Raw genomic sequence first — 14,495 nt, 5'->3', positions numbered from 1 at the left:
AACTTGCAGTCAGATTGTATTTGCCAGTCAGGCTGAATTCATTACACTGACATAAACTTCTCTTGCTGCATTTTTTTGTTCCTTTCTTTTCCTGTCTTCCTCTTTTCCTTGTCCCTTCTCTCTCCCCACGCTCTCTTTCCCACCTCTTGAGCTATACCATGTGTCAAAACCTATCATACAATGCCCTGTACATTTTCTGGCAAAAACAAGTGGAAGAGTACACATCACCATCCCAAACATGCAAACGCTGAGATGCTAGAAGGCTTAGTACCAAATGAAAGTGCAGCCATCTGGAGGTAACTGCTAGTGTGGATCTGAGCTTCCCAACTGTCTGCAACTTTGCAGTCTCAGAACTTTTTAGCAAAGTGTCAGTGAGCAAGAGACTCCACTCACACGGATTTGCACAGGGCACTGGACTGTAGTTTTTCAAAAATGTAAATTCTTCAGATTTTGTTTGAAACACAGCCAGGTTCATAGGATTACTTTTAAAGACTGACATTGTAGTATAGCACCCTGCTTATATTTTGAAATTATTTAGGGTTACTGTAGCATCATATGTAACAATAATTCTGCATACATGTCACTGGCAAATTTAAAACTGCAGTTGTTCACTCCATGTGTTAATTGAAGCTGCAAGCCTCAAATCTATAACTTTAAGATATTTTTAGACAGAGGGAAATATAGATGCAAATAGGTATATATGTGTCTCTGAAGTTAAATAAAATTGATGCCATCAAGTGGGGGGGTTCAGTGATTCAAGTGTTCATGCTGCTATGACCCCCTATCCCTCCCCTGGGCCAGCATGCCTAACACAGAATGCTGGCCTGGTTATTTAATTGGTGCACTGCTGGCTACGAAAAAAATAAACCAAACAGCTATGTTTTTAAATTACTCTACCAAGATACCTGCTTAGATGGCAGAAATTGCAGTACAGTATATTCTGCTTAAAATACGCATGAATATATATGGGTTCTATTTACGACATATGAAATACTGCCAAAAGTACGCAGGTTCTTTAAGGATTCGGTTTTATAATATGCAACGCCAAATTTCTCCTTCACAACATCCTTATCTGTCTCTGCTCGAGCTCGAAAGCAGCAGCTCGCGGTGCCAGAGCATTTCAAGGACCGTGTCCTTCCAGCCGGCGGGATGTCAGCGCACGGGCCACAGATTGCGTGGCGGGGGGGAAAGGGAGCTGTTAGATTTCATTAAGCCAGCGCTGATTTTTATGGCTCTGGGGGTTGGTTCCGGTTTTTTGGGGGTGGGGACGCTCTGAAACGAGGAGGAGACAAACGCGGCCCCGCCGCCGGCAGAAGGTGCCGCAGCTGCCTGAGGGCCGGGGCTGGCAGCGGCGGCTGCGCCGGGCGCGCCTTTTCCTTTTTTCCTTTTTCCTTTTTTCCTTTTTTTTCCTTTTTTCCTTCCCCATCCCTCCCGGCCCCGCCGCAGCGCCGGAGCCCCGCGCCCGCTGCCTCGCCAGAGCGGCCTGTGGTGCTCGGCAGCTGTGAGGCTGGAGAGCGCCGTGCCCATTCCTGCCTCCTCTGGACCTTGTGCCTCATCCCCCCCCCCACCCTGGCATAGGCTGCCGGGGAATTCATTTGCTGTCCAGCCACCCTGCTCGGCCGCCTCCCGGACGGGAAAGAAGAAAACACGTTTTGCCTCTCTGGCTACTCGCTACAGAAGCAAGTGCTCTCACTTATCCGAGTTTGCACATCTCGAGCTGAAACCTACAGAAGATTCAACCTCGTTCTATTCACACTGTCAGCAACGAGCAGCAGGATCTAGGGGCAATGTCACAACAAAAAGAGAGACCTTGAACTTGCTTCACCCTTTGCATAGTCATTTATATTTGGGCAAAGTGGATAACAGCTCCTTTAGCACTAGCATAGTGGTATTTTATGCTCGCTCGGCATTCACTTTACCCAGGTATAAATAGCAAAAGGTTCCAGGCAGTAGAGAATCAGGACCAGTATCTTCAAAGGATTCCTTGCCAAAATAAAGCAGCTAGTCCTCCACACCACAGCTTGCAATCTTGCTGCAGGAAACATTCCCTGAAGGACGCCTGCGACTGCTGGTTTGGCAACGTTGCATGCTCTGGTCCTTGGAGAAAATGAGCCTTCCTACCACCCCGTGCCTAGAGGTGGAATCAGACTGCAAGCTTTCACCTGCAAAGTGGGCAATAATAGGGTTCCATTTCTTCACGGGATCCTTTTATTGGCTCACACAGCCTATTTACTACCCTACCAGTATTAAGTGCTTGCCTTAATATCCTTAGCACACGAGGTAGTGGTACATATCATCATAGTTACAACAACACCGGTTTGAACCACGTTAATTGAGAGCATCTATTCTAAAATTTAATTGTTCCAAACAAAAAGTGAAGTGTGCTATTATTCGGCTGACACATTCTCGGGGAGAGTTCTCAGTGTACAAGATCCACAGGAAAAAGGGCCCAATGCACACAAGTGCCGTTAAATTGCATGCTAGCAAAACCTGAAAGCTGCATGCTAAAACCCCATTTCAGAGGATGGCCGCCATACCCTTGTATGCCAAAGTTCTCCGTTTTCCACTTAAATCCTGCCTGGTGAGTCAGGACATGGCCAGGTTTCCATACTCCAGCAGTGTTCCATTACTCCTCCTTATAAATTTCACACGCTGTTAATGCTTTCCAAACTGGCAACACAGCTCAGGGGTGCATGAGGACAGTTTATTTTCCTGCTGAACTTTAAACAGAAATTCCACAGGACCTCTGGTGGGGTAACAGCCCTGCTGACAGCCATCAGTTCACACCCCCTCGCCCACCCAACTCTGATCCCAGGCTGTGCAGAAACATCTCAGCTGCTCTCAGAGACTGCAGAGGGGAAAGAGAACCACGCAGATAGCCACGACTACCACTGCAGGGACCTTGAGAGGGATCCATAAGAAGAGATATCCCATATAGCACCATCCTGGACTGCAGAGTATTTGGGATCAGTTCCAGAGTTGAGCAAAGGTGCAAGGGATTGCCCTTCTCAATTTAACCCCTTCTTTCACTGAATTCATATATAGAATGAAACATAGGTCCAACAACAATTTTTTATATAATTCTGAAAAATCTGGTGGGATTATCTCAAAATATGTGCTGTGTTTTCTTTGAACACCTTCTCCTATGCTCATGATATCACATGACAATCTCCAGGATCTTCCTTATACGCCTAGCTTCTATGACTGAAGACAAATATGGATAATTAAAAAAAAAGAAAAAAAGAAACTCACTGAGAGAGATCAAACTTTCCTTAACCTTTTACTCTTTCAAGCTTAAATTCTAAGGGCTAACAATTCTTTGACCATCAAGGATGTATCTGTACAGAAAAGATGAGAGAAGAGGAGCTTTTCAGTGCTTCAGATCTCCTATAGCAAAAGTAACTTTGTGCACTGCACACAGGCACAGTTTTGGAGACCATGAATATGAAAACTGACCAGCTTGGGACTACCAACCCTAATAAACATGGTGCTGCAATCAGTAGCTTAAAATGGACCTTTTCTTGACAAGATAAATTATCTTCTGAACTATCTGATGCCATGGTAAGACCTCTGTTGGGGTTCCACTAACTTTAAGCTTGGGTGTTATTGCATACAACAACATTAGCACTTTCATAACTGCATTTTCTACATGCCCAAGTGTTCAAGACCCAGAGGAAAAATTAAACCTTGAACAGTACTGTCCGTGGTGCACTTGAAATTACAAGATTGCCAAGCATAAATCACCAACTTATATTTTAGGACAAAGTAAATAAAACCCCCCAGACATTTCAGATATAAAAACCTCACCCACCATACCTTCTTGTATTTTTACAAGCACACATTTCTGCTTGTTTAGTTCAAGAAGTGGAGACCCTAGATACTTGATACAAGAATTGCATATGAGAAGGGAAAATGGAAAACCAAATATGTGGACAAAGCAAAGACATCACTTCCAAATTAACAAAAACCTGCCCCAAAACAAAAATGTCTCTAATTTCGGCAAAAGCTGGCCTCAGTTGTAACAAAAAGACACATAATCAGGATTTAAATGTGAGTGACTTCCACATGAAGCCTTTTCATTGTGCTCTCAGACCCGCTCCCTCAGCTCATGCAAAACCACCCTTCCTTTGCTCTCCTACCTGGCTGCTGCCATCAAAGGTGCAAGTGAGTAATGGTTCCAGTCAAAGCAATTTGGTTCACTACTCCAGCAAATATGGCTGTTGCCTCTCTCTTCCACCTATTTGGAAAACAAATATTAAAGATTTTTAACGACTGTGATCAATTCAGCCTGCTGTTTGATTTTATAACCTGACTGACTTTATGGTGTTGGCTACATCAACACACGTTAAGAACTTCAGAGATTGTCACACAGTCCTTCTTGCTGTCTTCAGAGCAATGTGGCACCTGCAATCAGTCGCTCTCCTGTGGTTTCCAACTTACTGTGGGCTAGAATACACATCAACTAATGCATGTCAAAGTGAAAACAACAGACTTACAGGCCAGTAGGTGCATACAATGATGTATTTTCAAACATGATATATACAAAAAGCAGGGTAAACACAAACCATTAATTGTATTTGTAGTATCTTTACGTTTAGGCCTTGTCATTCCAAGTGTTCTGCCTAATTTATGTGCAATTTTGAAAACATCATGCCCAAATCCTAAACTTAAGAGCACATAATTTTTAATTAAATGCAAACACTTTCCTGTTCTTGAATCAGAGCAATGTGATTATCTTTCATTCTGCTTCTTTCCTATTTAGCACTGTGCTTTAAAAGCAAGCTCGCCTCTAGGAATTCCCTTTTCCGTATGATACTAGTATGTTTTAGAAAGTAAGTTATTAGCATACACTGTGAAAAACAGTCATGATCCTTAAATTTCTTTTTTACATGTGATGGCACTCTGAGAAAGACCACAAAGAAAGCACTTTTTGCATACAAAAGACCGGCATGTGTGCAGGAGTGTATGTGCATCCAAGGCACAGAGCACCAGGAGATACGTTCATTAATGTGTTAGACACGTCAGACAGCCACAGGCTACTTTGCTTACACCTTGCAGGGAGTGGGTTATTGAATACCCCTAAATGGGGCATACAGACAAGGCACCAGGAACTGGAGACTCAGATCTAATTTGTACACAGAGGAGCTGACTGAAATGCCCTCCTTGTTACTACTCAGGCAACAAACCTTCAGTGATCTTGTATTCAGTGAACAATGTACTCCAATGGGCCTGGCTGCTCTGATTTTACAAAGACTGCTGTGAACACACAGACAACCACATCATGCATTTTGCTCATGGCATTTTCTTTCAGGCTTCCCTGCATCCCTGAATACCCACATGTGAGATCCCAGGTGATGTGATGGGTAGGCAACACGTATGAGTATCCCAGGTGGATGTGCTCCTGCCCAGGGCAGCAGCCCAGGGCTGCACAGGGTCCCAGCAAGAAGTGCAGCTCATGTCCCCCCTTCTCCTGCTCTTTTGCCCTGGCTGTGTCACTGGGCTCTGGCTGGCTGCTGTCTCAGGTGATCAGGTCACTACAGCAGAAGAAGGTACATTCTCCTCAAGGCCTTATACATCATGTAGAGGAGCATGTCAGAGGACTTGAACATGAAAATCTCAAACTTAGCACACCTAACTTGCAGATTTGTGCCTGTGGTCTGACCATACCATACCCTGAAGCCAAAGCAAACTTCCCTCTGTTTCCAGCAGGGAACCTGTCCTCCGTGGGGTGGGCAACACAGGGTGCTTCCACTGCTAGCAGGGCACAGATGGGAGCTAGTGGAAACAGCGTGCCAAAAGCTGAAAGGTAAAGCAAGCCTGGAACTGGCTGGCAATAAAATGGACACGCTGATGCTGTTTTTCCCTGCAATGTTTGCTACCAGCAACAAAAACAAATAGTAAATGATAATGTGTTATTGACCAGCAATATCAACAGCGGTCTATACAGGCATCTGAGTATATAAAATAACACATGCTCTGGCTGCAGCCCCTGGCACTTTATCACACCAATCTACAGCTTTCTAGGAAATGATCTGCGTGTGAAGCCAGGAACCACTTTTGAACCTTTGAACAGACAAGGGCCTAATATGGTTTTAATCTGTTGGTGAAACCTTGGCATGGCTCAAGGGCAAAACTCTGTATTAGCAGGGCCAGCATTTCAATTGCTACTTTTACAATTGACCTGAAAAATGTCCCAGGCAAAAAACCAAAGCAAAGCAGTAAAGAAGTCATGAGTCCTTATTCTCCCATTCTTCATTCGGATCTAGGAGTACTCTGGATTGTAGCCTCCTCCTCCTGGTGTGGCATGGATACCTTCCAGCCCTAAAGCAGATCCCCCTGTAGTTTCACAGGCTGAAGTGGTTTTAGTGATGCTGGCTACACATACACAGTTATTTCTAATTAATATGCATCATGAACTTGTTTATCCTATCTGCAACCTAAAGACAAGGGTTTTTATTCTCATTTATACTCAATCCTCCCTATGGCACCCTGGCAGAAGCAGAGGATACTTTCAAGAAAAAAAAAATAAAGCCGTAAGTGAAAGATGTCATTTATAGAACAAAATCACACTTCTGCTGCTCTAGCTTTATAGAGAGGATTTAAATTGAAATCCATGAGGAACACTATATTCCATTTTACCCTAACTTATTTTAGCTCAAAACTGATGTGATCCAATATCTTCCCTCTTGCTGTGGTAACCTCCCGGTTTTCAACATGGTTCTTCAAAGAATACTGTAGCATCTGATCCATTCAATTCCGGCTGGATCAGTTTCTGAGTATTTAAGAAACTTAATCATTACTTACAAGGAGGCAAAATATTCTCCAAACCATGATCTGCTTAAGGACAGCAGGGTTTTGTCCTGGCAGTGCTAATGAATCTCCTTACTAACTTAGCATCTCATAGCAGCACTGGTTCTGGCAAACAGGACATGGTCTGAAGGAATCAATCTGCAGAGTCTCTAACAAGCTCAGATAATGCACATGTCATCAAACAGGATTTTGCTGCCTAATTAAAGCTCGACAGTTATTGTTTGGATAGTAAAACCAGGAACTTAGAAAATTGATTTAAAAGACATGCAGATGTGGCATTTGGGGACGAGGCTTAGTCATGGACTTGGCAGTGCTGGGTTAACAGCTGGACTTCCAACCTAAAGGATTCTGTGATTCTATTTGGTCACACCTGGTCATGACTCTCCTAATCTCTTCTGCAGTTGTTTGACAGCTGTTGGGACTATGAATAGACAAGCTCATCAAAAGGGAAATGAGAGTATGAAAATCACAGCATGTCTCACTGTTTGGAAGAGCTTTTTCAATTTGAACTTTGCCTCTCAAACACTCTGAGAATAGCTTTTTACACAGGACCTGGAAACACAGGCCGAAGTGCCCTGATAATGACTCTTACACCATCTGCTTTTGAAAGATTCCTAGCAGCCTTGGCAACCCCTGTAACCATTTTCTAGTCATAAAACTACACCTTCAGTGGTGACACAAAAATGTAACAGAGACATCAATATCATCTGACTGTAAGAATTAAGTAATGTCATAGATCAACAGCAAAATCTTTGCTTTATATCACTTCTTATATATTTGTTAAACTGACACTGTAAGGTCAGTTGAGGGTAGGGCGTTGACAGGGAGATTCCTGTGCACCTTCCAAAGCAAAAAAAAAGTCAGAAATCTCATGTGTATTTTAATCAGAAACTAAAATTTTTGGAAAGCAATTGGATAATATTTTACTGCTAATTATTCAAAGATTCTGAAATAGTACACTTAATAGGTGAAATTGCTTCAAGAGTACAAAGGGCAAATAAAGTCATGCCCATGTTACTCCTTAACTGGTTTGCAGCACACAGATTCCAGCACAGTCTGTAACTTACCACAGTTTGGGAATTTACCTAAAGCCTCACTTTGACCAGGTCTGTAAGGTATCATTAAGTTGCAGCCAGGTTCTAGGATTTATACAGAATAATTTGTACTAAAGAAGAGCTAGGCAATATTGGTAGAAAAATGTGCATACTTCAGCAGTGCATCAACAAGCAACTTGGATTCATGGTGGGTAACTCACAACAGTGGGGCTATATGCAAATCTCCCACTCCAAACATCTTGCATGAGTTCCCTCTTTATAGATGTTTTCTTACTTAATGCAATGAATTGACCATAAAAACTTCTGTAATATGTAGAGAGTGTGAAGCCAGTCAGAGTGGATTTTCTAATATTTCAAATTTTTAATTTTCTCATTTATCTCTTTTTGCTCCTTTTCTCCCTTTCAAACACAGAAGGTCCATAGAACTCTGTGAATTATCATCTGTTATGGGAGAAATAAGTCTAAAATTTGCTTGATTGCAGCTATGAAACATTAAGTTCCAGGCATCAATCTCAATCACAGAACTTTTTCTCTAAGCTATTGCTCTCTAAACAAAGCACAATTTATTATACACAGAATTTGATAGCTATGGCAGCTAAGACTAGAAGGAAAAAAATCTTCTGATGTGAGGAAGGTAAAAGCAATGTCATACTTTAAATTGACTTCATATGATCAATGCCAGAAGACATTCATCTGTGAAATGATGTTCATGCCTTGATCAAATGCAATCACACCATATGCAATTGAATTAGGAAAAAGTGGAAGAAAATTATTCCCATTAGTTTACTGGTCTTCTTAATGTGTTCACACAAATCACCTTTGAATAGATGAATTAAAATACTTAAAGCAACTCTCCTTTTGCCCTCTTAATTTCAGGTCATTCTAGAAGGTCCGGATACTGCACACATATGTTTGCCTACAACCAGTTAGATAAAATTAACAGATCAAATCTTCATCTACTTCCAAAGTAAAAGGTATATAATTCATTTTTTTAATCAAATGTTGCTATGCTGTAAACATTTTTGTCTTCATTATTAAATCAGCAAGAGATTTGAAGGCTGCTTTATTTTTCAGTATATATGCTTCTTTTGTTTTCCACGATTTTCTCAATAGGAGCATGGTAGCCCATTTAAATTTTTTTTTATGGAGAGCTTTTCTTAATTTTGGTATCCTGATAACACCATGTTGCAGATCTCAATGCAAAGAGCATCAAGAAATCTTTGTAAAATTTCAGTTTGTTCAAATTTGTACATGCATAAATTTATGAGCATATATATGTGTTTATCTACATAAATATATGTATATATCCATATCTGCATATTTGTACATATTATTTAAACAAAACCAGACATATTTACTAATGCATGTGTGTTAATGGAGCTTGTTTTATTGTCTCTCAGGTTCTGCAATCCAAACAAATTTTAACTAAAAGGAACATCTATGAACTTTGTTTACTTTACACATAGGTAATTCACTTTATTAAAACCAAGAACCTAATTTCTTCTTGGGATCCTCCCTGTGTTATCTCCTTTGTCTTCAGACCCCAGGCTGCACAGGAGCTTATTTAGCCGCTGCCTCTGAAATTATGATTTTGGGTTACTTTTTTTCACTTCAGCCAGGAGCTAAATTAGCAAGAGCACATCCCCCTAAGTATAGGTCCATAACCTCACTGCAAATAATGGTTTAGACACTGCCAGCTGAGACCAGCACCCTCACTCACCAGGCCTGATGCTTTTAGACAATGGTCAAGCTGACAATTGACACAGTGTCCTCAAACACACATTGCTCAACCCATTTGCCTGGCCTGCTGCTGCCAAGAGGGCTGTTTGTGCAGGCAGCTGGCAGGAAGATGGGAGTACATCTGGCGATCCTCCGAGAGTAGGCAGGGAAAATGAAAACATCACATCTCAGCCAAGCCCAAGATAGGATTCTAGGTAAAGCTCATGCTCTATGGGAGCCAAACATGCTCTTTGGCAAAACAGACTTTGGCAAAATCATCATGAGAAACCTCCCACACTGAGTGGCCTTGGCTTCCATTCTCTCTTTGAATGACTACCCTGCTACGACACCCATGCATTGGGGAAATCCAAAGCAGCAAGGTGCACAATGAAGAAACTGAGGCAGAGGCACTAAGCAGACATTAAGGCCACTAAGCAGGTAGGCTACAATATAGCAAGCATCCCACTAGACCATGGCAATCACTTCAGCTGTCAAAACTATCTCCATCTCCGTGGAAAGACCAACATCAAGCCCATGGCAGAGTAACGGCCATAGTGCTGGACCATCTCAGCAGTAGGTGAAAGCTAATTTGTCCCTAAGAAGCTGGCAACTGGGTGAGCCATGCAGGATAACAGGAGGGAAGTGGGATGTCTGTGAGCAAGAGAGTTTTGTCAGCAAGGGAAATAATCTAGGGACTTAGGGTCTGTTTACAGAGTTTTGGTTGTTACCTGCAAAATCTAACCGAGGCTCCCTGTGAAATAAGACTAAGAGCTCAGTGAGTCTGGTGTTAATTAAAAGTATAGACCTCACTCAAGGCACTCTGAATTCAGACCAGATAAGCTGAGATCAGTCTCGGACAGTTGCAGAGACAGCTTGCAAAGCACAGGATTACACAACTGTTGTTTCAGGTTGGCAGCCCCAGTGTAACACCATCACTGGCAGCTGATCATTTGTCTTGAAAATCTGAACGGGCCACCAAACCATCTCTGAGCACACACTTTTATAGCACTTCTGCTGGACATCATGCGACCTCTTTACAAGGAATCTGCCTCACTATCCTTTGTTATTGGCACATCTAGAGAGGGGCTGTTCCAAGTGTCCTCTCTCCCAGTCCCTCCACTCTGGTCCTCCAGGTCTTAAGACTACCAAGAGAAAGGCAGCAGTGATGACTTTGGTTGTCCTCAGCGAGGCAAGGTCCCTGTGCACTGATGTCGCTCTGCTCTTGGGGTGTGCTCAGTAAGTCAGTAATTTGTCATGAGCGTGGGCCCTCTCCATACATGGCAGGCTGGAGGAGGAATGACCTCAAACTCCGCTTCTAATCCAGGGGGCGTTGCCAAAGCACAGTGTTTGAGTTTGATGCATGAAGCGCAGAGATATTTTCAGCTACTGAATCACACTTTTGGCTCCACAGCTAACTTGAACTTCTCCTTAGTTTTGTTTGCAATTTTTTGCATTTTGTGATCACCCCTGACTTTCAGAAAAAGAAAAATAGGTGGTGTTTTAAGGAAAAAAACCCCGCATAATCATAAATGTGAAGATTTTTTTAAAATATCAATTTTATTTGAATAACTTCTATTTTATTTTCTTGCATGTGTGGAGGAGTGGAGTTAAACAAATTGCTAATAGATTATGGTGCATCACTAATGTCTGGCTTCTTTATTTCACATTCTAAATATATGCTATTAAATGCTGCCAGTGAATATTTTCTAATGATTTTTGTGTCCAACACAAGAATGAAAGAGTCTGAAAAACAAGGCAGTGCAACAGCAGTTAGCTTTGACACTGCTATGCAAGAACTCTTAGCTATATTCCTATAGCTGACGCAAAAATATTTTGCTATTCTTGCCCCATGAAACCATATTCACTTGACTACAATTCACAACCACAGTTTGAAACTGGCAGTAATGAAAAAGCAAAATGTCATTTTACAATACAAAGGGCATGATTCTTAATTGACTTATCCTGCCTGTTACAACTGCATCACCTCTCTGTCATTGTGCCCTGAGCCTACTCTCACTGATTTGGGAGGAAAGCTCCAGCAGAGAAATTATGCAACCTCATTCACAGCTAAGCAAGTCATTTAAGCAAGTCACTTAATTCCATCTCTAATCAGTAAAGTTAATTCAGCAAAGCAAAGCATGTGCTCAAGTCAAAAGTGAATAGGTAGCATGCATCTTTTTGAATGTCGGTTTTTTGCAGAGTGAGGATGTGGCACAATCAGGCTGGAAGAAGGTAGAATTCAGCTGTTAATCAGAATGTCACTCATGCATGTAGAGTACTAGTCTTTTTAACTCATCCATAGATCACTTAAACAAAAACAAATTTTTAAAAGGCCATGGGACATATCCTTGCAGTGGACATAGATATATATACATATACATACTACCCATGGATTGCAGGGACCACAGAGGCAGGAATCAACACAAAAAAAAAAAAGAGATAAGAAGCTGTGATAGGAAGTTCTGTACATAAATTGTTGATAAACCTCACTGAGTCTTTACACAGAGTGAATTGGGAAATTCTCTGCTGGAAAAAGAGTGAAATAAATGGGCATTTCATGTCTTCATTTACATTTTCCTCACGTGGCAACAAGATAAGAGTGAGGATAATAAACACACTACTTTGATAAGGAATGTGGGTCTTCCCTTGATGGACTGAAGTAACAGGGCAGACTCTACCATCATCTGAAACCTATTCTTTTCCTTTAAATTTCTTTCAGTCTTCACAAGCATCATTAATCTAACAAAGACAACTTCCAGTCAAGCACAGATCCCCAGGAGCATTCCTTGACTGCAGACAAGTGGGAAAGGAAAAGCCTGTTGCAAAGAGCAGGGCTGGACCCAGTCATGGGGAATTTATGCCCAGCAGCAGGCTGCACCATTTGCCTGCCTCTGCCCTTCTCCCCAGATGAAGGAGCCTTATGTACCTTTGCAGCTATCAGAATCAATTACAAATACCATGGGGCTGCCCTAAACTATGCTCTGCTGCCTGAGGCTGCTTTCTGCCAAGCTCCCAAGCGAGTCCCCATAGAAAAAGGCTGTGGGGAATGTGGGGAAGGGAGCGCTGAGGGCTCTACCTGTTCTTCCGCTCCTCCAGCTGCTGTCAACACACTGACTTGTTCTGTGTTTGAGACTGCAATCTGTCCCTGCCCCAAAGGTGCTGCCAACTATACAAATATTTTCAGAAATTAACTCCAGAAAAATACACATTATGCAAACATCATCTCTCTTCCCAGATGACACAACATGGAGCACCAAGCACGAACAAAAATGGACCAAAGAAAGCACAGAGGCATTGTGGAAAAAAAACTCATTTAGTGAAGGGCTTCTCTGCCCTCTTTACAGCCATTAGGACAGTGATAATGCTGAACCGGCTGGTTGGCCACAAAAATTAGATGAATTGAGACACAGAAAAGACAATTGAAAGCAAGGAGACAAACAGCAAAAATAAGCGAGACAAGAGATGGAAAGCAGAAATGCAAAGTCTAAACTGCAGCTGTAATTCTGCTGGTAAAAGTCACATTTAAGAGTAGTTCAGTTTGCTTTCCAGTTTTGGAGAGGAAACAAGTTTTCTTTTAAAAAAACCTCAGCTTGTCAGCTGAACTGCTGTGGGTTTTCCACAGGTATTTTGTGGGACAGGAAAATTATTTTTCTGCAAGCCTAGGAATGCAGAAGCACTTCTAAGAAAGGGCAAAATTCTGACAATCCTCTGGTGTTGTGCTAGGACTGTTGGGAGGGGAGAGGAAGGTCACATCAATAAAATCTATAGCCACAAGTGAAAGAGCTGTGTTTTAGTTGCTGCTGGCCAGGGGTCAGTCCCTGGCACTGTTCAGAGCTCTCCCATGGTAGCACTACTTCCTTAGTCTTTCTCTTTTACTAGCATGACTCTCACAATTAGGCAGGAAAAGGGTAGTTATTGTTGTAGCAATGTTTTTGTAGGTTTATTTGGCAGCTTTTCTAGCAGGATTTTAGTACAGTTTTGATAACATGCAAGTATGGGAAAGAAGGATTTCCACATTGGCCAAAGAAACACTTGTGGCAAGACTACCTATTTTTAACATGGTTTATTCCTAGCACTATTTCAGACACAGTATTTTCTCTCCCATCTGTTGACACAGTTGTTTTGTTTCTCTAAAGACATAGTTGTCTGTCTCTTGGAGAAAAAAACTAACACCACCACCATGAATAGTTGCAGAGAAAAACATGAGACCGAACCCAAACAGTGATCTGGTAAAAAGGTAACACTGGCAAAGCTTTATGACTGCAATGTACAGCAATTCTTCAGATGCCTCTTCAAATTTACATCAGGTATTTCAAGTGTGACTGTGAATCTTTAAAATTCAGATCTGGTATACTCAACAACTAAGATGGTTTATTGATCTAAGGGGTCTGACTGCAAAGCTGCTATTGGAGCAATGTACCAGTCTGTTCACAAGGAATCTGCAGACACAGAGTAAGGTGCAAACACTTTCTTTAATAAGGGAAGGAAAATGTAATGAGAGCACCAACGGGAAAAACATAAACCCCAAAGGCTTATAAAAATTAAACTGGCAAAACAGGATGAAACATTAAGCAATCCTTCTAATAGTCGGGTTGCTAGGCTGTTTTCTCTGATTTTTAATGATAATTTTTTTGCCTTGCTTGTCTGCTGGAGTTCATGGTCATGATCTAGCAGGCAATCTGAAAACCTTACCTACTCTCAAAGGCATTTCAGGCAGCTTGAGAGCTGGTAGGTGGGAGCAAATAAAACTGAAGCATGGCTAAGGTAGGACCTCTGCAGCCCACTAAAGCACCTCTGTTCTTGTAGAACAGCCTATTTGCTGGAAAAGCCGCACTACGAAAACCTGATATATTAAAGGTCAAGACTCCAATACAGAGCAGACTCATCTGTATTGTGTTTTAATTTCTTTTT

The 14,495-nt window shown here is 41.9% G+C and overlaps 1 protein-coding gene across 7 annotated transcripts in view; it reads right to left on the bottom strand.

Moving 5' to 3' along the window:
* HIVEP2 (HIVEP zinc finger 2) overlaps nucleotides 1–14,495 on the bottom strand; it is a 135,928-nt gene that overhangs the window by 46,918 nt on the left and 74,515 nt on the right. For 5 of the 7 annotated variants that reach the window (XM_041423714.1, XM_041423716.1, XM_041423719.1 and 2 more), the window contains one exon: nucleotides 4,140–4,237. The exons of the other annotated variants lie outside the window; for them this stretch is intronic. The gene's annotated coding sequence lies outside the window, so the exon portion shown is untranslated. The remainder of the gene's footprint in view (nucleotides 1–4,139; nucleotides 4,238–14,495) is intronic. 7 annotated transcript variants of the gene reach the window in all.

Source organism: Onychostruthus taczanowskii, unplaced genomic scaffold (assembly GCF_017590055.1).
Source record: "Onychostruthus taczanowskii isolate IOZ18803 unplaced genomic scaffold, ASM1759005v1 scaffold8, whole genome shotgun sequence".
Lineage (NCBI taxonomy): Eukaryota > Metazoa > Chordata > Aves > Passeriformes > Passeridae > Onychostruthus > Onychostruthus taczanowskii.
Note: the sequence above shows the minus strand (reverse complement) of the source record. Positions and strands in the feature narration are given on the sequence as shown.